Source organism: Microcaecilia unicolor, chromosome 5 (assembly GCF_901765095.1).
Source record: "Microcaecilia unicolor chromosome 5, aMicUni1.1, whole genome shotgun sequence".
In the NCBI taxonomy this organism is placed as follows: Eukaryota; Metazoa; Chordata; class Amphibia; order Gymnophiona; family Siphonopidae; genus Microcaecilia; species Microcaecilia unicolor.
Genome location: NC_044035.1, coordinates 62,447,864 through 62,474,128, shown reverse-complemented (window position 1 = coordinate 62,474,128; position 26,265 = coordinate 62,447,864). Strand labels below are relative to the sequence as shown.

Here is a 26,265-nt window from a genome sequence, read left to right as displayed (position 1 = left end):
GCACCTGACATTTACATGTGTCCAGTTACGTCAGCCATAGATCTGGCGTAACTGCAGTCACGTAAAGCGGCGGGGACATGTGAAAACACTGGCATTCTGCACATTTATACACATAGGGGTAATTCTATAAATGATGTCTACAAAATTGGAGCGAAAAAATCCTTGCTTAAGCGGTATTCTATAAGCTGCGCCTAAAGTTCATCACGGTTTATAGACTACATGCTTAAGCAAAGAGTCGCATTCACATTAAGGCAAAGCCATCTGCACCAATGAAAACGTGGTGCAAATACCCGCTCCTAAATTTATGCGTGGAGCACCATTATTCTATAATTACGCACGTAAATCGAAATCACACCCCATTCCATCCTAAAACGCCTATGACCCTCCCATTTCCATGCCCCCTTTTTTGGATCAAACTTAACTTTATGTGCATTGGTCCCAATTAATGCCAATCATTGCTTGTTAAAAAGCCAATTATTGGCACTGATTGGCTCGTTATTCTATTAAATTGCATGTGCAAATCGGAAACACATCTAAATGTGCACACACAATTTTTGGTGACCTTTACAGCATCAGGGAGATATACAGTGCATAAATGTAGACGCTCAGTTACAGAATTATCCTTTTACAAAAGGACGTTAGAATCTGGACTTAGCACGTCTAAATGCAGAATTTTCCTGCACACTAAACCCAGATTCAACACAGCAGTATTTAGGGCTTAAGTTTTATTTTTTGCAGGTTCAATGCTAAAAATTACCACTTTCTATTTAGGAGTTGCAAAGTGCTCTGTATTAACTCAGAGTTAACTTGTTGACACGTGCTAATGTGAACGTGCTAGCTGATTAATGATTCCAAGCTCATTCTCTGCTCATGACACGCCCCTCCAAACACATTAATGCTTGAAAAATAGTTAATTGTCACGGGTTGTGGCCATGCCCTTATGTTCAGACCTACTGTTTCTCTGTATTTAGCTCTGTGACCTCTCAAGTCTGCCTTTTCCCCTGTTGTTGTTGTTCTTCCTGTAAGCCAAGCCTCGCTTTGGTCTCCCTGCTTCTGCTTCATTTCCTGTTGTTGTTCATCCTGTTAGCCAAGCCTCACTTTGGTGTCCCTGAAGCCAAGCCTTGCTTTGGTCTCCCTGCTTCTACTTCATTTCACTTGTGACATCATCAGCCTATAAGAACCTAGGAAGCTTTCCTACATTGCCTTTGCAAGGGGTCTCTTAATTTGCCTCTGTGTTACCTGTATAGGTCATATCCCTGCTTGGCTTTGTTCCTGAAGGTCTGTTCTGTGTTTCCCTGAGTCTTGTTTTTCAATGCTTTGTTCTGTTTCTGTGAGTTTGCTTTTGAACCTTGATCCTGAAGGCTTGGTGCTAGAACCACACCCTGCCCTTGGTGTCTGTATCTGTTTGACTTCCCTTGGCTTCTGCTTTTAGTCTAGCCCTGCTTTTGACTCTTGCTATAGTTAAGCTCTGTGTTTAAGCCAATCTCTGTTCCTGTTTTCTGTTTTCCCTATTCTGTTTCCTGTGTGTGTGGTTCTTGTCTGTTAATTCTGAAAGTCTGTAGAAGTCAGCATTGTCCCTAATTATGCAGGTATGTCTGCTGCCTCTCAATCTGCCTGGCCTTTCCCTTCCTGCTGTGGATGCTGGTAAGCACATTGCTTCTTTGTTTGTTTGTTTGTCTTCCCTTAGTCTGCTTAATCCTTTGCCTCACATGTTTGCTTTCTGGCTCTTGAGCTCTGTTTCTGCCAAGTTCTGTTCCTGTGTGTGGTTGAGCGAGGTTCTGCTCCTGCTCTATGTTTGAGCTAGTTCTGTCCCAGTTCCCTGCTAAGCCAAGTCCCTTTCAGTATCCTGCTCCAGCCAAGCCAAGCCAAGTCCCTTTCAGTATCCTGCTCCAGCCAAACCAAGCCCGTTCCAGAATCCAGTTCCAGTCAAGCAAAGCCAAGTCTATTCCAGAATCCGGTTCCAGCCAAGCCAAGTCCCTTTCAGACTCCTGTTCCAGTCAAGCCAAGTCCCTTTCAGACTCCTGTTCCAGTCAAGCCAAGCCCATTCCAGAATCTGGTTCCAGTCAAGCCAAGTCTGTTCCAGTATCCGGTTCCAGCCAAGCCAAGTCTGTTCCAGTATCCGGTTCCAGCCAAGCCAAGTCTGTTCCAGAATCCTGTTCCAGTCAAGCCAAGCCAAGTCCGTTCCAAAATCCTGTTCCAGCCAAGCCTAGCCTGTTCCAGAATCCAGTTCCAGTCAAGCAAAGCCAAGTCTATTCCAGAATCCGGTTCCAGCCAAGCCAAGTCCCTTTCAGACTCCTGTTCCAGTCAAGCCAAGCCCATTCCAGAATCTGGTTCCAGTCAAGCCAAGTCTGTTCTAGTATCCGGTTCCAGCCAAGCCAAGTCTGTTCCAGAATCCTGTTCCAGCCAAGCCAAGTCCGTTCCAAAATCCTGTTCCAGCCAAGCCTAGCCTGTTCCAGAATCCTGTTCCAGCCAAGTCAACCCTGTTCCAGAAACCTGTTCCAGCCAAGCCTGCTTCTGAATCCTGCTTGAGAATCCTGAATCCTGTTCCAGCCAATCCTGTTTGAGAATCCTGAATCTTGTTCCAGCCAAGCCTGTTTGAGAATCCTGAATCCTGTTTGAGAAGCCTGAATCCTGTTCCAGCCAAGCCTGTTCAAGAATCCTGAATCCTGTCCCTGCCTTGTTTATTGTCTTTCTTCTGTTATTCTTGTTGCCTAGCTCCTATCCTGTCTTGCCTGTCTAGTTGTGCTTGTCTTGTCTCTTTCAGTCTAGTCTTGTCCAGATCCAGTCCTTGCCTTGCCCTTTTCTGGACCCAGTTTTAATCTACTTCCGTGTTTTGCCTTGTCTTGAATTTTTGGGTCCCAGTCCCAGTTTTAATCCAGTTCCGAATCTTGCCTTGTACTGTCTGGGTTCCAGTTCTAGCCCTTTGCCTTCTTTTCCTTGCCTCATCTGGATCCGGTTCTTGCGTTGTCCATTGTGTTTAGTTACCTCTGTCCTGCCTTGTTGAGTCTTTTAGTTTATTCTAGACCAGTCTGTTCTGATTCCTGCCTGTGCCAACCCCAGTGATTTGTCTGCCAAAGCTCCAGCTTTGGTCCAAGGGCTCACCATTCCTGACAGTTGTGACTTTAATGCACATTTAGTGCATGCAAACAGGCAAAATATTACTAAACGCTTTAACGTGTTCTGTGGTAGCTTGGTTTTAACGCACTAAGGACTAAATTTAGTAAATGGCACCCAAATTTGGGTGCCGAAAAAACCTGTAAAGAGCAGTACCCTATAAACGGTGCTTCAAATGCGCACTGTTTATAGAATACTGCTTAGAGCCAATTTCCGTGTAAAACTCTGGGTACAAGGATTTACACCACAGGATTTATCCTGGCACATAAGTAAGGCATGGATCCCCGGTATTCAGTAATACTGCTCGCATCTTTAGAGAACTGCCCATGCACCTCCCATTGCCACATCCACTTTTGAGTTGCACATGGATTTTTAAAGACTAGCATTTAGAATGATGCGCGTGCAAATCCAAATTGCTGCCAATTAATGCCAGTAATTGATTGTTAGTCCCACAAGATGCGGAATTAAACAATATTTCACAAGCTATATATTGTGAATCCCCCAAAACAAACAATCCAAGCTTGTATATAGACACTTTTAAAGTATATTTTTTAAAGGTTTTAAGGACCTTAGCATGGAAGTCAAGCGGTCAATAAACTTCAAAACTTCCCAAAATCGTCACTGGTCCCTAATTATTAATGCTTAATCTCTTTGTATATTAATCATAGTGGTCAATACATGAGAATCAACTCGCTAGCCAATTTAGTTGCAAGTGAACCTCAGCAAGACATGGCAATTTTGTGCATGTAAATTTGCATGCAATTTATAGAAATCTGGGAGCTTAAAGCCTTTTAGTAAAAGGACCCCTTAATGAGATGTTTTGTGTCTGCCATTCTCTGAGCTATGCAATATATTAGCTGCCTCATCTCATAAGAACATAAGTGTTGCCATACAGGAACAGACTGAAGGTCCATCAAGCCCAGTATCCTGTTTCCAACAGTGGCCAATCCAGGTCACAAGTACCTCGCAAGATCCCAAAAGAGTAAAACAGATCTTGATTCTTGTCCTAGAAATAAAGCAGTGGATTTTCCCAAGTTCATCTTAATAATAGCTTATAGACTTTTCTTTTAGGAATTATCCAAACCTTTTTTTAAATCCTGCTAAACTGCTTTTACCACATTCTCTGGCAACAAATTCCAGAGTTTGATTACACTCTGAGTGAAGAAATATTTTCTCTGATTTGTTTTAAATTTACTACTTAGTAGCTTCATTGTGTGCCTCCTAGTGCTAATATTTTTGGAAAGAGTAAACAAGCAATTTACCTCTACCTGTTCCATTCCACTCAGACCTCTATCATATCTCCCCTCAGCTATCTCTTCTCCAAGCTGAAGAGCCCTAGCCATTTTAGCCTTTCCTCATAGGGAAGTCATCCCATCTCCTTTATCATTTTCATCGTCCTTCTCTGTACCTTTTCTAATTTCACTATCAAGCTTATTTTCGAAAGAGAAGGGCGCCCATCTTTCGACACAAATTGGGAGATGAGCGTCCTTCTCCCAGGGTCGCAGAAATTGGCATAATGTAAAGCCGATTTTGGGCGTCCTCAACTGCTTTCCGTCGCCGGGACAACCAAAGTTCACGGGGGGGGGGGGGGGGGGGGCTGTGTCAGAACTATAGCGAAGGCGGTGACTGGGCGTGCTTAACACATGGGCGTCCTCGGACGATAATGGAGCAGTTTTAGTGGGTACTGCAGTGCACTTCAGGCAGGCGGACCCAGACCCATCCTGCCCTACCTGTTATACTTTTGGTGGTAAATGTGAGCCCTCCAAAACCCACCACAAACCCACTGTACCCACATCTAGGTGCCCCCTTCATCCCTAAGGGCTATGGTAGAGGTGTACAGTTGTGGAGAGTGGGTTTGGGGGGGGGGGGTTGGGGGGCTCAGCACCCAAGGTAAGGGAGCTATGCACTTGAGAGCTTTTTCTGAAGTCCATTGCAGTGCCCCCTAGGGTGCCTGGTTGGTGTCCTGGCATGTCAGGGGACCAGTGCACTACGAATGCTGGCTCCTCCCACGACCAAATGGCTTGGATTTGGTCGTTTCTGAGATGGGCGTCCTCGGTTTCCATTATCGGCGAAAATCGGGGACAGCCATCTCTAGGGACGACCATCTCTAAGGTCGACCTAAATGTTGAGATTTGGGCATCCCCGACCGTATTATCAAAACAAAAGATGGCCACCCATCTTGTTTCGATAATCCGGGTTTCCCCGCCCCTTCGTGGCTCAGAAAACTTGGGTGCCTTGTTCGATTATGCCCCTCTAAATCTTTTTTGAAATGCGGTGACCAGAATTGCACACAGTATTCAAGGTGCAGTCGCACCATGGAGTGATACAAAAGCATTATAATATTCTCATTTTTGTTTTCCATTCCTCTCCTAATATTTCCTAACATTCTATTTGCTTTCTTAGCCACCACTGGACACTGAGCAGAGGGTTTCAACGTATCATCAACAATGACACCTAGATCCTTTTCCTGGGAAGTGATTCCTAATGTACAGAGTTCTTTGGGTATTAGCCTCCCCAATTGAAAATGGTGGAGAAACATTCCTGAGCTTATCTGAGTTTTGATGTCAGTGCCATCTAAGGGCAAGAAGCCAAAAACACCTGCCAGCAATTCTAGTCTCACTGGCATATTTTCCAAAACACTTATTTGTTCTGGCTCTGAGCAAACCAGAGGAAAATCTCAGCACTCACATATGGGAAAAATGCCTATTACAAATGTCTCATGCCTTAGCAAGCTACAGGACACAATGACAATGACTACCTCATAAAGCCCATTTGTGTCCAAATGAAAATTTCAAAAATTTCCCATTTTTATTTTGCATCCTTCATCACAACTTCTTTTCCAAGAAGGGAAGACATTCATACTCCTTTCCTTTATACCATGAGACTAGTCATGTACTTGCAGTGAGATGAAGATGGAGGTTCAACAACCCCCACTGATTTGTGTCATGATATTATTCTGTCCTGTGCCCTTAGGGTTTCAGTGTTGGTTGTGTAAGAAATTTGACTCAGTTAATTAACTTCTTTTTCCCATTTCCCTACAACCCAAAAAAATGAGGCAAAAGTAAAATTTATTTTTTTTTTACCTTTTGGTATCTGGATATTATGCTATTCTGTGTCACCTGAAAATCTATTCACTAATTGCTCCATTTTCCAGATTGCTGATGAATAAGTTAAACACTGGTCTCAGATGAATAGACTGCAAGAACCTTTAGCTTATATTTTTGAGTGACATTTTAGAAAGGTCATTGTGGTAACGTTACCGAGGGTGGGACTGGAGCCCCGATCCAACAGAGCCGCACCTTAGCCTTGGATCGGCACATAGCAAGGCTAGTTATTTGAGCCAAAAATACAAACCTGCAAGGTTCCAAGTTGAACTTGGCCTATCTGACTGTAGCAGTTGCAATTCTCACATAGGTGGTGGAGGCGCTACTTCCCTCTGGTCTCCTAGTTCCGACCCTCCTGTGTCACTTCCCCCCTGGATGGGACTGGAAGTCTTATGATGGTTCTGACACTGAGAGGGAGTGTTATCAAGGGGAAGTGGCAGCATTCTATAGATTCCCTCACAGATATCCAACTAAGAATATGGACGTTCAAGTCTGTACATCAGATATAGATATCTATTTCTCATGTATTTTAGAACAGGATCTGCTGACATACAGCCTGTTCTAAAATACATGAGAAATGGACGTCCATGTGCTGATGATGTCCAGTATGAACATCCATTTTACAAACCGAAATGTCCAAATTTGAACTGGGTAAAACAAGAGACATGGATGTCTTTATAGCAGGATAAGAAAATCCATGTTATAAAATGGCCACATAGAGGGCCATGCAGAGCAGAAGGGTAGCCTAATGGTTAGAGCAGTGGGTTTAGAACCAGGAGACCCAGGTTCAAATCCCTCTTAGGCTTATATGGTAGGGAAGCCCCAACAGCAATCCCAGGATGCACTGGGCAGGGTACCACCATCTTGGAGGCGGCGCTGGAAGGAGGAGAGAGTGCTACTCACTTCTAGTCATTTGAAGGTGCGGGGAGGGGGGGCGGTTGGGGCCGCTAGACTACCAGGTTGGGGACCGCCAGCCCTTCTGTCGGGAGGGGGGGGGGGTTCGAGTTGGGGTAAGGAGGTGCTAAACTACCAGGGGAGGCCTCTTCTGTTGGGGGGGCAGGATGGAGTAAGGGGGTGCTAGAATACCAAGAGAGGTCTGTTCTGGCAGGGGAGGTGGGGGTTATCTCATGGGTCTGGACAGGCTGGGTGGGAACTCTGGTGGTCCACCGGACCTTCAACCCCTTGGAATGTTTGACAGGTTCAGGCTTTTTTTTTTGACAGCCTGGACCTGTCAAACAACTTCTGCAGGAGGATTGTGCCTTGGGCGCATGCCCAGGCACAATCCTCCCACAGAAGTACCCCTATAATCGGAGCTAATAGTGCGTCTAAATTTGCACGCTGTTAGCTCTGATCATAGGGGAGTTAATGCCCAGCGCAGTTCCAGCGCTAAATTTAGAATGCTGTTTGGAACTGCGCGGGGCTTCTGATCATCTGCATGTCACTTCATTTGTTAATTATTTTCCATTTTTATTATGAGGTTTCCATAATCCCCCTTCTTATATTGGACTTGTCTGCATCTATTATATATTTCTTTTTATGATTATTTTTAGTGAATTTCTTCTGCATTTTTGTGTTTTAGATGTTTATCTTTCATTTCTTGTTGTGTGTTTACTGCACAAATTATATCCAATTTTGAATAAGTAAAGAATTTCTTTTAAATTACTGTTGGTTTATGATGGTGTAAGTTGCTCTAAGCTGCTCTGAGTTCTTTTGAAAAAAGATCTGATACAAATATTAATGTCAAAACGTATCCTCCTTATCAGCTCTCTCACCACTGCTACTTTTCATAGTCTCCAGCCCATTCCCCTCTATCAAACTGCCTCCCTGTCCTACTCCAACCATCATCCCCTCATTTTCACTCCCCCATACTCCAATCTTCTCTATGTAGACTATTCTCATCCTTGCCACCATGACTGCAGCCCTAGTTCAGCTAATAAAGGGGTGACCGGTAGCAGAGGCCCTGTACACTGTTTTATTCAGTTTAGCAGTGCATGGAAAGGCAAAGAGGCTGGCAGTCATCAACAACTTCAGGGACCCATTTCCATTTTTTTTTTTAACACTGAAGCAGGCATATCTCTCAGGGCCTCTTATCAAGCCATGTGGCAATGCCGACAGAACCCATTCAAAGTGAATGGGCTTTGTCGGTATTACTGCACCAGGAGCCACTAGAACAGCTTGATAAAAGAGGCCCTCAGTTAACCATTACCCATACTGTTAAGAGCTGTCTCAACCAGTTATACAGCATAGGAGCCAACTTTAAAAAATGAATGTGGGTGCTAAAGCCAATGGAAATGACTCCTCCCTAGACATCGTTTGATTAATACTGGGGATGCTCAAGCCCCCAGAGAGCTGGCTCCTATGCTATACAGTCATACATAACAGCCTCCACCAAGATCATGGACTACATAGGTCTGGAAAGAGATTTATTTTCTTCTTTATAACTGGGAAACCTTTGATAAACTAGATCTCAGAATTTTTGCTCTCTTGAAGAGGGATCCTTTCAGAGTCCTCTGTAAAGTGTGATCTTCCATGTTCATGTGCCCAAATGGGCATCACAGTTCGGAGTAAAACAAGCTGGAGAAGTTAATCAAGCAGAAGATCTGTAGGTGGGTGGTACAGAGAAACAGGTGCTCACCCTTATGAATAACAGAAACTAAAGCAACATGTGATGTGTCAGAGCATCAGACAGCAGTATATAGATTTCCAAGGACAGAAGCTGCTTCTTGGCTCTCACTTGAATACAATTTTCTGTTTGCCAAATTCAGAATCTGCTTGTTAAAAGTGCTTGTACCCAAGCAAGATCCTATACTGTATGCAAAGGTCTTGCGTCATTCTCTTATGAGTGTCCATAAAAAAACCTCAACTAAAGCTAGTGAACCTTAGTTACACAATCCTATTCAGATAAAAAGAAGTCTGCTTTTCATGTGACAATAATATAGATATCTTAAGTGAGTTATAGAGCATTTTTGGAACATGCTCTTAAGTGATATCATTTAAGAAACTACTTTATATTTCAAAGCAAAATAAAATGTTACACAGTAAAGGGTAAATTCAATATAGGTCACTAAGTGCCAGATTCTATATATGGCGCTTAAAAAATCCACGTGAAACTAAGCGTTTTCTATAAGATGTAGGTGCGGTGTATAGAATACGCTTAGTTAGTACCGCGTAGTGCATAAACATACTTGCATCCATTTACGCCAATAAAAACCTGGTGTAAATCCGCATGTGTAGATTTTGGCGCACTGACTCGTATTCTGTAATAATGCATGGAAACTTTGGAATGCCCATGAAACGTCCATAGATACATCTATAAACATGCCCCTTTTAAGTCAGTGCATTTATATTTAACTGCGTGCTTTGCAATTTAGGCACAGTTCTTTATAGAATACGCTTGCGGCCTTATTTTCGAAAGTGATGGGCGCCCATATTTCGACCCAAATCGGGAGATGGGCGCCCATCTCGCAAAGGCGCTCAAATCGGTATAATCGAAAGCCGATTTTGGGCGCCTGCAACTGCACTCCGTTGCGGAAACGGCCAAAGTTGATGGGGGCGTCGGAGGCGTGGTGAAGGCGGGACTGGGGCGTGTTTATTGGCCGAGCAGAGATGGGCGCCTTCGGCTGATAATCAAAAAAAATGGGCGTTTTTAACGAGAATTTAGGTCACTTGTTTTGGACCCTTTTTTTCATGAAGTCCAAAAAAGTGCCCCAATTGACCAAATGGCCACCGGAGGGAATCGGGGATGACCACCCCTGACTACCCCAGTGGTCACTAACCCCCTTCCCACCAAAAACAAAAACTTTAACAATTTTTTTGCCAGCCTGTATGCCAGCCTCAAATGCCATATCCAGCTCCATCACAGCAGTATGCAGGTCCCTGGAGCAGTTGTTAGTGGGTGCAGTGGACTTCAGGCATGTGGACCCAGGCCCATCCTCCCCCTACCTGTTACACTTGTGGTGGTTAACGTTGAGACCTCCAAAACCCCCCAAAACCCACTGTACCCACATGTAGGTGCCCCCCTTCACCCCTTAGGGCTATGGTAATGGTGTAGACTTGTGGGCAGTGGGTTTTGGGGGGCTCAGCACACAAGGGAAGGGTGCTATGCACCTGGCAGCTATTTCAATGTGTTTTTTTTAATTTGTAAAAGTGCCCCCTAGGGTGCCCAGTTGGTGTCCTGGCATGTGAGGGGGACCAGTGCACTACGAATCCTGGCCCCTCCCACGACCCCAATGCCTTGGATTTGTTCGTTTTTGAGCTGGGCGCCTTCGGTTTCCATTATCGCTGAAAACCGATAGTGCCCAGCTCAAAAATGCCCAAATCCTAGGCATTTGCCCCACACAACCCGTATTATCAAAAATACGGTTTGTCCCGCCCCTTCGCATGGCCGCCCATGGAGATGGGCACCCACTTTCGATTATGCCCCGCTTAGTGATTTCCACGCATAAATTGTAATTACTGTCAATTAGTGTTCGTTATTGCTTATTAAGTGCTGTTAAAAATGCTGATGACCTTGTTACGCCAATTAAGTTATGTGCGTATCTCCGTGTGGAATCTAGGCGCCATATATAGAATCCGGGGGTAAGGGGCCCTTTTACTAACCCACAGTAAAAAGTAGCCTGTGCTAGTTTTGGCGAATGAAATTAGCACACGCTTACTTTATTTTTTGTCTATTAGATTGTAAGCTCTTTGAGCAGGGACTGTCTTTCTTCTATGTTTGTGCAGCGCTGCGTACGCCTTGTAGCGCTATAGAAATGCTAAATAGTAGTAGTAGTAGTAATCTCAAGGAGTATCAACAAGAATAGCAAGATTCTGGAATCCTAAAGAGTGACAAGATTCCATGCAAGATTCGTAACCACTTGTAACCACTCGCCTCCACCTACCCTCCTCCTTCCTGTACACAATAATTGATTTGATTTGCTTACTTTATTTTTTGTCTATTAGATTGTAAGCTCTTTGAACAGGGACTGTCTTTCTTCTATGTTTGTGCAGAGCTGCGTACGCCTTGTAGCACTATAGAAATGCTAAATAGTAGTAGTAGTAGTAGTAGCTGTGCCACTTTTTACTGCCGCAGAAAAATGCCTTTTTTTAATGGGCAGTAAATGGCCATGCGCTAATATTAAATTAGCTCGTGGCTATTTACTGCCTCAGCCCTTACCACCACCTATTTATTATTTTAGTTATTTATTTGCTACATTTGTATCCCACATTTTCCCACCTCTTTGCAGGCTCAACGTGGCTTACATTATGCCGTAATGGCAGTCACCAATTACGGAATGAGAGAACAGAATAATACACAATTAAGGTACATAAGATAGTAAGGGCTCATGCACTAACCCGGTGGTAATTAGTCAGTGTGCGGCAATGTGGCTGCGCTGCTGATTACCATCGGGAACACCCCAAGGTAAAAAATAGAAAATTATTTTCTACAGCGAGAAACTGTGCCAACTTTGGAACTACCACCAGGTTCCCATGCCACCCTGCACTGATATTTTCCAAAGCGGGATTAGTGCATGCTAAGCGGGAAACTACCATGGGACGCCTCAGCTCATCCCGTGGTAGTGCTCTTTTAGCGCACGGTAGGCCAGCATTAGTCCTACTGCACCTTAGTAAAAGGGCCCCTACGTTACATAAGTAACAACCCCCTATTCTATAACTGTGCGCCCAATTGCACAGTAACATAGTAGATGATGGCAAATAAAGATCTGTATGGTCCATCCAGTCTGCCCAAGAAGATAACCTCATAGGATAAGGTATGATGTGACACTAGATACAGTGGGGGAAATAAGTATTTGATCCCTTGCTGATTTTGTAAGTTTGCCCACTGACAAAGACATGAGCAGCCCATAATTGAAGGGTAGGTTATTGGTAACAGTGAGAGATAGCACATCACAAATTAAATCCGGAAAATCACATTGTGGAAAGTATATGAATTTATTTGCATTCTGCAGAGGGAAATAAGTATTTGATCCCCCACCAACCAGTAAGAGATCTGGCCCCTACAGACCAGGTAGATGCTCCAAATCAACTCGTTACCTGCATGACAGACAGCTGTCGGCAATGGTCACCTGTATGAAAGACACCTGTCCACAGACTCAGTGAATCAGTCAGACTCTAACCTCTACAAAATGGCCAAGAGCAAGGAGCTGTCTAAGGATGTCAGGGACAAGATCATACACCTGCACAAGGCTGGAATGGGCTACAAAACCATCAGTAAGACGCTGGGCGAGAAGGAGACAACTGTTGGTGCCATAGTAAGAAAATGGAAGAAGTACAAAATGACTGTCAATCGACAAAGATCTGGGGCTCCACGCAAAATCTCACCTCGTGGGGTATCCTTGATCATGAGGAAGGTTAGAAATCAGCCTACAACTACAAGGGGGGAACTTGTCAATGATCTCAAGGCAGCTGGGACCACTGTCACCACGAAAACCATTGGTAACACATTACGACATAACGGATTGCAATCCTGCAGTGCCCGCAAGGTCCCCCTGCTCCGGAAGGCACATGTGACGGCCCGTCTGAAGTTTGCCAGTGAACACCTGGATGATGCCGAGAGTGATTGGGAGAAGGTGCTGTGGTCAGATGAGACAAAAATTGAGCTCTTTGGCATGAACTCAACTCGCCGTGTTTGGAGGAAGAGAAATGCTGCCTATGACCCAAAGAACACCGTCCCCACTGTCAAGCATGGAGGTGGAAATGTTATGTTTTGGGGGTGTTTCTCTGCTAAGGGCACAGGACTACTTCACCGCATCAATGGGAGAATGGATGGGGCCATGTACCGTACAATTCTGAGTGACAACCTCCTTCCCTCCGCCAGGGCCTTAAAAATGGGTCGTGGCTGGGTCTTCCAGCACGACAATGACCCAAAACATACAGCCAAGGCAACAAAGGAGTGGCTCAGGAAGAAGCACATTAGGGTCATGGAGTGGCCTAGCCAGTCACCAGACCTTAATCCCATTGAAAACTTATGGAGGGAGCTGAAGCTGCGAGTTGCCAAGCAACAGCCCAGAACTCTTAATGATTTAGAGATGATCTGCAAAGAGGAGTGGACCAAAATTCCTCCTGACATGTGTGCAAACCTCATCATCAACTACAGAAGACGTCTGACCGCTGTGCTTGCCAACAAGGGTTTTGCCACCAAGTATTAGGTCTTGTTTGCCAGAGGGATTAAATACTTATTTCCCTCTGCAGAATGCAAATAAATTCATATACTTTCCACAATGTGATTTTCCGGATTTAATTTGTGATGTGCTATCTCTCACTGTTACCAATAACCTACCCTTCAATTATGGGCTGCTCATGTCTTTGTCAGTGGGCAAACTTACAAAATCAGCAAGGGATCAAATACTTATTTCCCCCACTGTATGCATACTTGATCTTGATTTGTCCTTGTCATTTTCAAGGCAGAGACCATAGAAGTCTGCCCGGCACTGGCCTTGTTCTCCAGCTACTGAAAGGGAAGGGGAAAGGGAAATGGGACTTGAAATACTGCCTGTCTGAGGTTTTTGCAACTACATTCAAAGCGGTTTACATATATTCAGGTACTTATTTTGTACCAGGGGCAATGGAGGGTTAAGTGACTTGCCCAGAGTCACAAGGAGCTGCAGTGGGAATCGAACTCAGTTCCCCAGGATCAAAGTCCACTGCACTAACCACTAGGCTACTCCACCTACTAAAAGCTGAATCTGTCCAGCCATCATCGGGGCACTGAGCATAGAAATCTACCTGGCACTGGCTTTGTCTCCGGCTACTGAAGCTGAATGTGTCTAGGCACGATCAGGGCACAGAACGCAGAAGTCTTGCCCAGCACTGGCTTTGCTTCCCAATTACTGGTGTTGCCATCTAATCGCCACTAAGCTTATTTGGTTCCACGCCTTCTACACAGGATTCCTCTGTGTTTATCTCAGACATTTTTGAATTCCGTTACCATTTTTATATGCATCCCCTCTCATGGAAGGGCATTGCAGGTATCTACCACCCTCTCCGTGAACTATACCAGAATATTCTGTTCATTGTTCACTCTTCTTTACCTTTTTCTTTTCTTAGTAAGGGAGTTAATGTGAATTTCTTAGCCAATTAATCTCCTCACAGTACATAAGGAAATGCAAACTAGCTTGTTCTAAGTTTTACGCTTTTGTTATATATTTTTTGCAATAGCATTGGAAAATGTGGGAGGTATTATTGTGCTCTGTTTGTATTTGATTTTAACATGCTATTATGTTGCATGAATTCTAATTCTAAAGACCTGCTATCTGCTTTGAAACCAGTATTTGGGTGAAATATGAATATGTGCCATGTGAATTTTTTTTATTTTTTTTTGTAACATTTGTACCCCGCGCTTTCCCACTCATGGCAGGCTCAATGCGGCAGGCAATGGAGGGTTAAGTGACTTGCCCAAAGTCACAAGGAGCTGCCTGTGCTGGGAATTGAACTCAGTTCCCCAGGACCAAAGTCCACCAACCTAACCACTAGGCCACTCCTCCACTAAAATTGTACTGTCATGCTATCCATGTTTCATCAATGATCCACACCTCAAGACAAAAATGTAACTTTCAAAAACTAAGCACAGAATCTAAAAAAAACCAAAGCAGGCAGGTCCTTTTATGTCATTTGGGAAATACACTATGATTTGGACTGACTCATTCATGAGTTTGAAGTGTCAGGCACTGAACCATGGAAAAGCCTTCACTAACTACGGAAGAGCTGACATCAGAATTTCCTGGAACCCCCCTCCTCCCCTATCATATTGCTCAACTGTTGGCCATACGTATAATAGCATACATATATGTTTCTGTCCAGATTATAAATGATTCAGCAGTATACAGTTGATTTTAGTTAGTTTTTTTAAGTTGGGGGAAAAAAACAGCAAATTGCTCTTGGACACTGCAAGGGACCGCCTAGAAGGATAAACAAACTATCTGTGAGGAATTGCAAGAGAAGGAGAAATATCCTGTTTATCTGTGTGAATTCAAAACAATCTTGGTTTCCAGTATGGGACAGGATCATAAAAGGGTTAGGAATTCATACTGAACTTAGCCATAAGGTTGCTGTATTACATTCAATGGCATTATCTCATTTATTAAGTAAAGAAAAGGCTTAGGGGGTCTTTTAAAAAGCGGCGGTAAGCCCAACGCAGGCTTACTGCTCGATAATCTGGAACTACTGCCGGTCCAATGGCTGGATCGCACGCCATTTCCAGCACTCAGGAAAATTTTTTCTGTAGCACGGCGCTAACCCGGCGATAATCAGGCATCGCTACATGCTACCCAGTTACTGCCAGGTTACCGCAGGAGCCCTTATTTATTTATTATTTATTAGGATTTATTTACCGCCTTTTTGAAGGAATTCACTCAAGGCGGTGTACAGTAAGAATAGATCAAACATGAGCAATAGGCAATTACAGCAGTAAAAATATTCAAGTAACAATACAAAATATGGCATGGTATACTACCCTGTTTCCCCGAAAATAAGATATTCCCTGAAAATAAGACCTAGTAGAGGTTTTGCTGAATTGCTAAATATAAGGCCTCCCCCGAAAGTAAGACCTAGCTCCAAATTGTATCTTCCACCTCCCACCCCCCGGCTGAGCCCGCCGTCAACTCCCCGACATATTACCTTCCAACCCCCGTAGATTACCTCCTGGACCACTTTCCCGACGACCCTCTCCCCCCCGCAAACCCTCCCCCACTGTTCTCTGAGTCTGACGTCCTGCATGTACAACGTGCAGGACGTCAGCATGCAACAGAAGAACGAAGACTTTTTTCACTGTCTGCAGGAAGTCGGCTGGCGGGGATGGGGGTCCCCCGCCAGCAAAACCGAAGGTAGGCGACGGCAGGGGAGGGTTCGCGGGGTGGGGGGTCGAGAAGGCGGGAGGTTGTCAAAAGTGGCAGCGGGTCGGCAATGGGGGGGGGGGGGGGTCGGCAATTCTTCTTCATGAAAAAATAAGACATCCCCTGAAAATAAGACCTGGCGCATCTTTGGGAGCAAAAATTAATATATGACACTGTCTTATTTTCGGGGAAACGGTACTTAAATATAATTTTGCCCTGACTATAAGGCCATAGTCCAGCACCTACATCCAAAGTCACCCTTCAATGCCCACAAATAATACAGCCTCACAAGCCCAGGGCACCCCGTGACCAGGACACCAACTGAAACGGCCACCATCATTGGCTCCACCACCATCCACCCTTACCTGTATGGCAGTAAGAGCTCCCCGCTGCATGGCCATGCAGTAAGGGTTAGCTTACCGTGTGCCCATTTTTTTGGGGGGGGCATTTTACCTGCTGTGGTAAAAAGGGCCATGGCACACGGGAAAGTGGCCCCTGCTGCTACTGAAGGCCCTTTTTTCCCCACGTACCAGGACCTTTTTTTCAGCAACTGGTAAAAGTCCTCCCCCCCAAAAAATGGCCAAGCGGTGAAAGAACTCTTACCCATACGGCGGGGAGTCCTTATCACCACCCACGGACCACTGTGCAAACTATTTCTGGGAGTTTTCTTTTTCCCCTGAAAATGGTGCGCGCTCGGGGTGGAACTACTGCCAGTGGCCATGTTGGGCCAGCGGTAGTCCCGGAAGAGCGAATGGTAAGCCCACGTTGGGTTTATCGCCACTCTGTAAAAGGGCCCCTAAGTTATTTGATGTGCTTATGGCCATAGCAATACAGTCTATACTGTTTGAGTGGAAAGGTAATACAGCTTTGTCATGAATGAGTGGTGGAATACTGTTTTCTCATCTGGAAGTAGCTGCTGTTAAGATAAGGAGCTTTCCAATATTCAGAAGAGTCTGGGCTCCTTTGGATTTGTTTTGTCAATAGATTAATATGCAAAATATTTTGAATTTGGCTGCTCAAAAGGGACTAGGTATTGTACTTTTTAGACCTGGAGCTTTGGGGTTTTAGTACATTATATTGTACTAGCCGTTGAGCCCGTGTAAACGGGCTAGTTTTGGAATGGGGGGGGGTTCCGAGGCCCCCCCCCGAGGTCGCCGCTGCTCCGCCCCCCCCCGCCCCCCCGGCCCGAGCATTGTCTGTTATTGAACTTACATTGCACCACATCAGCAAAGCTGCCATCGGGTCGGGCTTCCTTCTCTGCCTGTGTCCTGCCCTCGTGTGACTTAACGTGGCGAGGGCGGGACACAGGCAGAGAAGGAAGGCCGTCCCGACGGCAGCTTTGCTGATGTGCCTGCTGCGTCTGCGTGGTGCGATGTAAGTTCAATAAGAAAGACAGTGCTCGGGCTGGGTGGAGGGGTGGCGGTGGCGGCGACTCCGGGTGGGGGGAGCGGTAGCAGTGACCTCGGGGGGGGGGGGGGGGAGGGGGAGGGCGAAGCGGTTGCGAGTACGTCTGCGGCATGCGCAGTAGAGACTTCCCGCTCTGTCCCGCCCCCCTCATCACGTATTGATGCAGGGGCGGGGCAGAGAGGGAAGTCTCTACTGCGCATTTGCGAGTGAGTACGACACTCGCCTTTTATATGTTTGATTTGTTTCAACATCTTTCTTTACAAAAATAAATACAAGTTTATACTATAAAAAAAAGAAATATTCTGTAAGTACAGGAGCATGTGATAGAACTGTGTCACACTACTCATTTTTGGCTCATGAAGTCAGAAGCGTCAGAAGCAAAAGCATATTTCAATTTCTGCTTCAATCATTTTTCTGTCCCTCAGTTTAATAACATACAGGAAAAGAGGGCAAGAGCAATAAAACTGCGTTAATGAACCACCCAAGATGGTGGCTTCTTTAATAAGCAAGCAAAACAAGCAGAAGTGACCCCCTAATAATAAATCACAAAAAGTGTAGACAAAAGAAAAAGTAGGGTGTAGACCAAATGTGTATCCAATCAAGTGGGTTTATTAAAAATATACAAAAACATACTTGACGCAGTTCTGCGTTTCGGCACCTATAGCTCCTGCCTCAGGAGTCAATCAAATACTCTCAGCCGATGGTGACAACAAATAATAGGCTAAGACATCAAAAAGGTACAACATAACACTGTGCTAGATCAGAAAATCGCAAAGTGAAGTGTGCAGTGTCTATCACCATGCAATGTGGAAAGCGGCCTAGCGCTTAGAGCAGTGGATTGATAACCAGGGAGGCCAGGGATCAAGTCCTTGTGACCTTGGGCAGGTCACTTAACCCTCCACTACCCCAGGTATAATCAGACTGTGAGCCCTCTGAGGACAGGGAAATACCTACTGTACATGAATGTAACTATTACTACTGAAAAAATGTGAGCTAAATTCATGAATAAACTATGTTAAAAAGGAAGACAAATAATTACTTGATAGTGATATATAAGAAACACTGCCTTAAGTAAACGGAAGAGACAAAGGATAAGGAAGGTGAAGAAATCCAGAACCCGGAGCAAAAAAAAAAGACACAATTACTTTTACCTAAATAAAAGAAAGAGATCGATATTCAAAAAAAAGCTCAGCTTCTAAATTTATATTCCTAAGGTACAGTATGCGTCTAAATTTGTGCCCTACTTTCAGCCAAACTTACCCCTCTGTTTACTGAGCTGTGTGGCAATGTCGATACAGCCCATTCAAAGTGAATGGGCTGTTTTGGCGTTAACTCCCGGCAGCTGCTAATGCGGCTTAGTAAACAGGGGGGTTAGGAGCCTAAAGTTTCAGCTGAAAATTCATCTTAAGTTAGGAGCATAAAAGTTTTGCTTATAAATTGAAGCCTGCCATTCCTTTGCCTAGATTTATGAGCCTAATGCTGAAAATCAGAGCTAAGTTCCTAACTTCTCCGCCCTAAATCTGCCCCGTTGCCACCCATTTTTTGCTCCTAAATTTAAGAGTTTAGTGAAATTTTAGAGAAAAAATTAGGCACTCAGCCCTAGTAAATTATCAAAGAGGCCAATTTATGAACATAACTCACAAATAGGCCTGGCGGTAGTTTTGAAGCTGGCGTACACAGTTTCCCGTGGTAGAAAATAATTTTCTATTTTCTACCACAGGGGTGTTCCTGGTGGTAATCAGCAGTGTGGCCACAATGCCATGTGCTGCCTGATTACCGCAGGGTTAGCGCATGAGCTCTTACTGCCAAGTAAACAGGAGGCAGTAAAGGCTCGCATGGTAAATGGCCAGGCGCTAATTTTGGACTGAATTATTGCTGAAAATAGAAATTTGGCTTTTTGGCAGATGCGATAAGAGATGGCCTGAGCATCTGGGAAAATCACCTGATAAAAGTAGCCCACGCCACTTTATACCGTGCCTTCGTGAAAGGCGCTCTAAAGGTTGAAGCATATTGTAAATCCTTTGAATATTGCGTGCAAAATGTTTGGCTTTGTGGGTAAAGTCTGGACCTGCACTAATTTCACCTGCAATACTTTTGAATCTGTCAATGAATACAAATGAGCTAGAATAGCCCAGCTCTAAGCACTGTCCTCATACTGTGTTTTACCAAAGGAAATTTATTTTTTTGGGTGGCAAACAAACCATTCACAACACACGGGATGTTCTAAAACAAGTGCGACTTCATTCACAAATCCAGTTTACTACAGTTAAAGGAAGACTAATATGATAGGGGTCCTGATCACACATACCTAACTCTTTCAAAGTGACCAACATCCCATAGCTAAACACTGTAGAAACCAGTGGCGTAGCCAGAAAACCAATTTTGGGTGGGCCTGAGCCCAAAGTGGGTGGCACAAAAGTTTCTCTGCCTCGCCCTACCTTCACCTCAAAATATAAATACTTTAGCTAATGAGGATCCTCAAACTCTGTCAGCTGAAGACTTCCTCTGAAAGTGGCCAGAACTTCCCTTTACCAAGCTTGGCAGGCAGCAGCAACATCCCTAAGCGACCAAAGCTGGCACCCCTTGCATCCTTAGTTGTCAGTAACTCAAAGATGCTGTCGCCAACTGCAGAGCTTGGTAGAAGGGAGCTCTGACTGCCTTTGGAGGATGGATGCTTGGGGAGCCCCATCAGCTAAAAAGCAAGGGTAAGGGCCAGTGTTAGACATGCTCTGGCCCAGGTAGGAAAATAAAGGAGGGCACTCTCTCCAATCCCCTCTCTTCCCTGCCTCCCTTCCGATTTCTGTACCTGCCATTACTATCACACTGACAGACCCTCACCAAAAACAGAACAAGGGATCACAAGTTAGAAATAAAAATATTTACACAAAAATTGAATTGAGAACCCCAAGAAGTTAAACTTAACATGTACTACAACCCTGAAGAAATAAAAACAAAAATGCATTTCCTTTGTACTGAACACAATGCAAAGACATTTGCTATGCACTTTTCACAAAGCTAGCATATTCCATTTAAACATTCAAAATAAAATGCTTTTTTCTACCTTTGATGTCTGGACATTTTATTTTTCCATTATGTTGCTTCTAATTTCCTGGCGTCTACTAATTCTCCTTCAAGTGACTGCTGTGCATTTGTCTTTTCTCCTCTCTACTGTCTATTCCCTCACTACATCTACCTCCGACATACTGATCATTCCTTTTTAGCTGCTTCCTCTTTTTTTTTTCTGCCTCTCTGTCAACTCAAATTTTACTCTCTTTCTCGCCTTTCTCCTTCTTTTTACTTTACAGCTGCCTATCAGATCGTCATCTTCTTCTCTCACCCACTAGCTCTCCCATTACCCAACTCACTCCTTCTCCAGCCGTTCCCTTTCATCTTTAATCTACTCCCCATTACTATATTTCTATCTTCTGTAATCACTATCCTCTCATCCATTTCCTTGCCACCCTCTTCCTCCTCCCCCCTCCAGCATCTCCCACATGGTTCCACCATTCCCAGCATCTTCCTCCATCCACCCTTCTAGCTCCCTGTCCCTTCTCTTCTCTCCACCCCTGTCCCTTCTCTCCTCCCCATGGTCCAGCATTTCTCCCTCTCTCTTTCCTCCCATTGTCTGGCATCTCTCCATCATTCTCATTTGCTCCTGGATCCAATATCTCCCTCTCTCCCCTCTCCTATGAATCTCCCCTGCCTCTCATCCAACCCCATGTCCTACATCTCCCCCTCTCTCCCATTGTCCACATCCTTCTTTCCCCCTCCTTCCCATGCAGCATTCTCTTCCTTCCTCCACCATGTCCAACATTTCTGTCTCTCTCCCACTGTCCACCATCTCTGTCTCCCCCTCCCTTGTGCCCCAGGTCCAATATGTCTTTCTCCTCCACCCATACAGCGTCTCTCCCTTCTTCCCATCCACTGTCATGCCCAACATTTCTCCCTCTCTTCTCCGTGCACCATCTCTCCCTCCCCTCCAGCCCCATATACAAGATTTCTCCCTTTCTTGCCCCCCTCTACCCCTTTGTCTCTCTCTCTCTCTCTCTTACTTCCCTCCACCCTCATGCACCATCTCTCCCTCCTCTTCACCTGTGTCCAACATTTCTCCCTTTGTTATCCCTCCCCCTCCATGCAACATTTCTCCTTCTCCATCCACCCCATATCTCTTGTCCCTATCCCCCTCTCCCTCCAGGCAGCATTTCTCCCTCTCCTCCCACTAAACAAGATTTCTCCCTCTGCTCCGCTGCCTGCCCGGTACCTTTGCTGAGTGAGCACCAAATGTAGCTATGCGCACCTCTCCCCAGGCTCCGCTTCGCCGCATGATCGTCACTCCCTGCACTCTTCCTCTCGCCCGCCACGCTGCACAGGCATTCGCACAGGCAGCCGTGCTCCCCCCCCCCCCGCGTCCATCCGGTCCTCTGATGCACTTCCTGTTAGGACCGGATAGACGCGGCAGGGGAGAGCACAGCTGCCTGCATGAATGGCAGCACCGCGCGACAGGCGAGAAGAAGAATGCTGAGCGATGCAGCGAAGCGGAGCCTGGGGAGAAGCAGCGAGCGAAGAAGGATGTGAATGGGCGCCTGGGCGGGCCTGGAGGGAAAGTGGGTGGGCCTGGGCCCACCCAGGCTCACCCGTGGCTATGCCCCTGGTAGAAACTACACCTAGAACCAGAGTAAGCAGACTACACAGTTCTATACAAAGCTGCATGAAAAATTATTATACAAAAAGAACGAGGCTTAGACAGAATTCCTTTTGTTTCCTTTAGTTTATGCCCTCTAAGAATTGTTTCTCTAAGAACCAAGGAATATATAAAAGGGTTTTTTTGGGGGGAAGGGAGCAGCAAAACCCTGTATATGATGGAGCTGTAGTATAATACCACTCCTCTGTATTTTAAGCAACTTTGAGGGCTATTCATGCATTCACCACCTTTCCATCACTCAACAGAGACAGAAATCAAAGCCACTGTCCATCAAAATGACCAAAACACTATCTTACAATTTTTGTGCATTACTCAAATTCTATCTTAGAAATCCAGTTAGACTTGGACAAGGGTAAACTATGGTCTACAGGCTATGTTTTGCCCATGAAAGTTTTTAATTCTTGTCATTCCACCCCTCACTCCATTTTTTTGAACTACCCACACCAGCCCCCAAGTGTGATCTTTGGTTCAAAACATTTGCCCCTACACCCATCCCAAACCTGGTACAGTAGAACAACTGACACATATGCCACTTGCAATCTTTCTTCAGTTGAATTTTATTGGGTCTAGACATGTTTTTAAATAACAAATTTTGAATTATCATACCTATTAGCAGCAGACACTGTAAACGTACAAGCTATAGTCAAACTGAAGATATGAAAATAAAAATTCTAAAGCTCAGCTAATGTATGTATGTCCTATTACCTACAGAAAATTAGACTGAACGTCCACTTAAGGGTTAACTCAACTAGTATTTACAAGCTAATCTAGGGGCCCTTTTACTAAGTCACGTCGGCTCCTACACATGCCCAACGCGTGCCAATTCGGAGTTACTACCCAGCTACTACGTGGCCCATGCAATAATTTCATTTTTTACGCGCGTCAGAAAATATATTTTATTTTCTGGCGCGCGGCAAAAATTGGGAGGTAACTTGACGCGTGTAGATGATTATCTCATGGTTAACGTGAGAGACCTTGCCGCTAAGTCAATGGCTGGCGGTAAAGTCTCAGACCGAAAATGGACGTGCGGCAATTTTTTTTTTTAATTTAGTGTTTTATTGGTAAATCAGTACAACCAGCAAAAATACAAGATGCCATGTTCCAATCAGTAAACCTCATAACATGAACATGAACATGAACTCCCCACCCCCAATCCCTCTCCTCCCTCCCCTACTCCCACTCCCAAACCTCCCGCTCAGCTTCTCTGGCTTTCACTGATTGTATTTATGGGCTATATTCTAGAATTTCATTCAGATGCACCCATTCCTCTGCTCCCAGATTATGTTTCCCCCTACGGCGGCCTGTCAATTTTTCCAATGACGATACCGCTTTAAATTTCGATATCCATGACTGTATGGTTGGAGTGCGCCAATTTTTTATTTTGCCGCACATCCATTTTTGGAAAAAATTAAAAAAAGGCATTTTTTGCAGACGCGCTGAAAAATGGCTCTGCTCGTGCCCAAAACTCGCGCCTACACTACTGCAGCCCATTTTTCAGCACACCTTAGTAAAAAGACCCCCTAAAATCTAAATTCCTGGACACTAAGCGGTATTAGTATGATACTGAGCTTCAGCGCCACCAAAACAGAAGCATAGGAAAAGAACATTAGTTATGAATGACCATATAGATTTCCATCACCCCCACTGACTTACTTCACAGACGTTGGAACTCGCTGAGAAAACTTCTGACACTGACTCTTGCTTGACGACTTCTTTAGCATTTCACATGATCGATCTGCAGCTGCAGAATTGCCATATCCACCCTGTCACAAAACTACTGTCCAGTCTACTTTCTTCAGCTGTCACCTGCTATATTCATTTAGGGGTCCTTTTATTAAGCTGTGACAAGAACTGGCCTTAGTGTGCACCTTTACACGGGTCTTTCCCATGCACCGTGACCATAAAAAAGTCCATTTTCCTATTAGTTTCATTTATGGCTGCGTGCCGTTACCATTAGTGCACAGCCATTTTTTTAAAAACAACTGCAGGAGCAGTTACTGATACCTATATTTAGGAGGCAGTATGGGCTCCCACGTTAACTGTGTGCTAACCAGTTAGTACACGGTAATGTCAATGCACTAACAGGTTAGTGAAGAAAGGCCCACTCTCCACCCTGACAAGCCCCTCAAATAAATAATTACAAAAGAATAGTTACTACACACTTACCGCAAGCACACACCAAAACTAACACAGTATGCTTTAACGTGTCCTGCGTCAGGCTATTTTAGCTGCATTAACCTCCGGATTCTATATAGCGAGCAAAGAGATCCGTGCTGAAATCTAAGCATATTCCTTAACAATGCGTGTAACTTAATTGGCTTAACAAGCTAATCAGCATTGATAACAGCACTTAACAAGCAATAATTGACAATAATTAGAATTTACGCGCACACACGCTAAGCTTATTCTGTAATGAACTGCACCTAAATTCTAATGCATGCAGTTCAAAAGGGGCATGGTGATGGATACCTAAATCTCCACTACCCAATCTGCAAAGGTCTCAAATACAAATCAACTTATGGATCCAATTTCTCCTATATAAGCACACAACTGTGGAACGCTCTACCAAAAGCCGTGAAAACAACATACGACCACCTAAGCTTCCGGAAATCACTAAAAACCTACCTGTTCAAAAAGGCATACCCCACCGACCCAACTTAAGTGCTTAAACTCCGCAACACAACGAAACCAAAGCTTTTAACAGACTCTATATAACTCTTTAATTCCCCAATGTGTATTTAACACATGATTCTTATCCGACTTGTATCTGGTTCCATGCCAGGGATGGCGAACGCCTCTACGGTACAATGTAAGCCACATTGAGCCTGCAAATAGGTGAGAAAATGCGGGATACAAATGTAACAAATAAATAAATAAATAAGGAAAAGGTCAATATGGCCCAGTGCAGTAAATCTACACACGAGGATTTATGTCACATTTTCGTTGGAATAATCAACTAAACGTATTCTACATACCGTGCCTAAACTTAGGCACCGCTTATAGAATACACTTAGGCGGAAATGTTTACTGTGTGGATTTTTTAGGCGTCTTATATAGAATCTGGCCCAAAGCGTGCATTAGCGCTTAACACAACTTAGTAAATATCCCCTGGATTCTATACAAGGCGCCCAAATTGGGTAACAATCCAATTAATAGCAGTAACTAAATAAACAATTATTGATGTTAATTGACACCACACTGGATTTGCGTTCATATCTTGCTATGTACTATTCTATAAAACTATGTGCCCAAATTCTATGGTGTGCAACCCCAAAGGGGGCGTGGCTATGGGAGTGGCATGGGCAGGTCAGGGGCATTCCGGAAATTTGCATACAGTGTTATAGAATACCGCGGATGGGCTTCCAAATTGGGCACCAGGAATACATCTGGTTTCAGCAGGCCTAAGTCCTGGCGCCAAAATTTGGGTGCAGAATTGGTGTTAGGTGCTATTCTATAAAGGGTGCTCAACCCAGAGCGCACTTTATAGAATAGTGCAGGTCACCGATTTTTTCTGGTGCCCAAATTTGGATGCAATTTACTGAATCTGGTCCTATATGTACAGTAGATAAAGAAAATATGACATGATATTTTCAAAGAGGCATTTTACTCAAGGATATAGGTTTTTATAAACTGTCCACCCTATATACAGGTAAAGTTATGTGCTTCCATCTATATGTGCATTAGTTGAAGAGGCATCCCTAAGGGTACGGTTTGCACTTGCACACAGTAATCGGCTACATTTATCTGGGGAACCCACATTATATCTAGCCGCTCAAATTCTGCCCAACTAAGTTTGTCTGAATGTTCACCTAAGGATCAGAGAATAAAATTTGCTCTTTATCTTACCCATTCAATGGGTCTTTTGACATCTATTCCCAGCAACCGTCTGCTAATCTTTGTGTACACCACCCTGTTCTCTCTACAGTGTGGCATTGTAACATCCAGAATCAGTCACTGGGAAACACCAATGAGAAACATGAAAAGTTTGCCGGTCTCAGAGACTGAAATAAACAGAACCTTGCTGTTCTTGGCTGTCTGCATTTATCTGCCTGAAAAAATATATATTGATACACCAAATAAGGCAATTAAAATTATGTTACAGGAATAT

The 26,265-nt window shown here is 44.5% G+C and overlaps 1 protein-coding gene across 5 annotated transcripts in view; it reads right to left on the bottom strand.

Moving 5' to 3' along the window:
- The window catches only part of PTPRE (protein tyrosine phosphatase receptor type E), a 435,598-nt gene that overhangs the window by 151,280 nt on the left and 258,053 nt on the right, over positions 1–26,265 (bottom strand). The gene's annotated exons all lie outside the window — the stretch shown is intronic.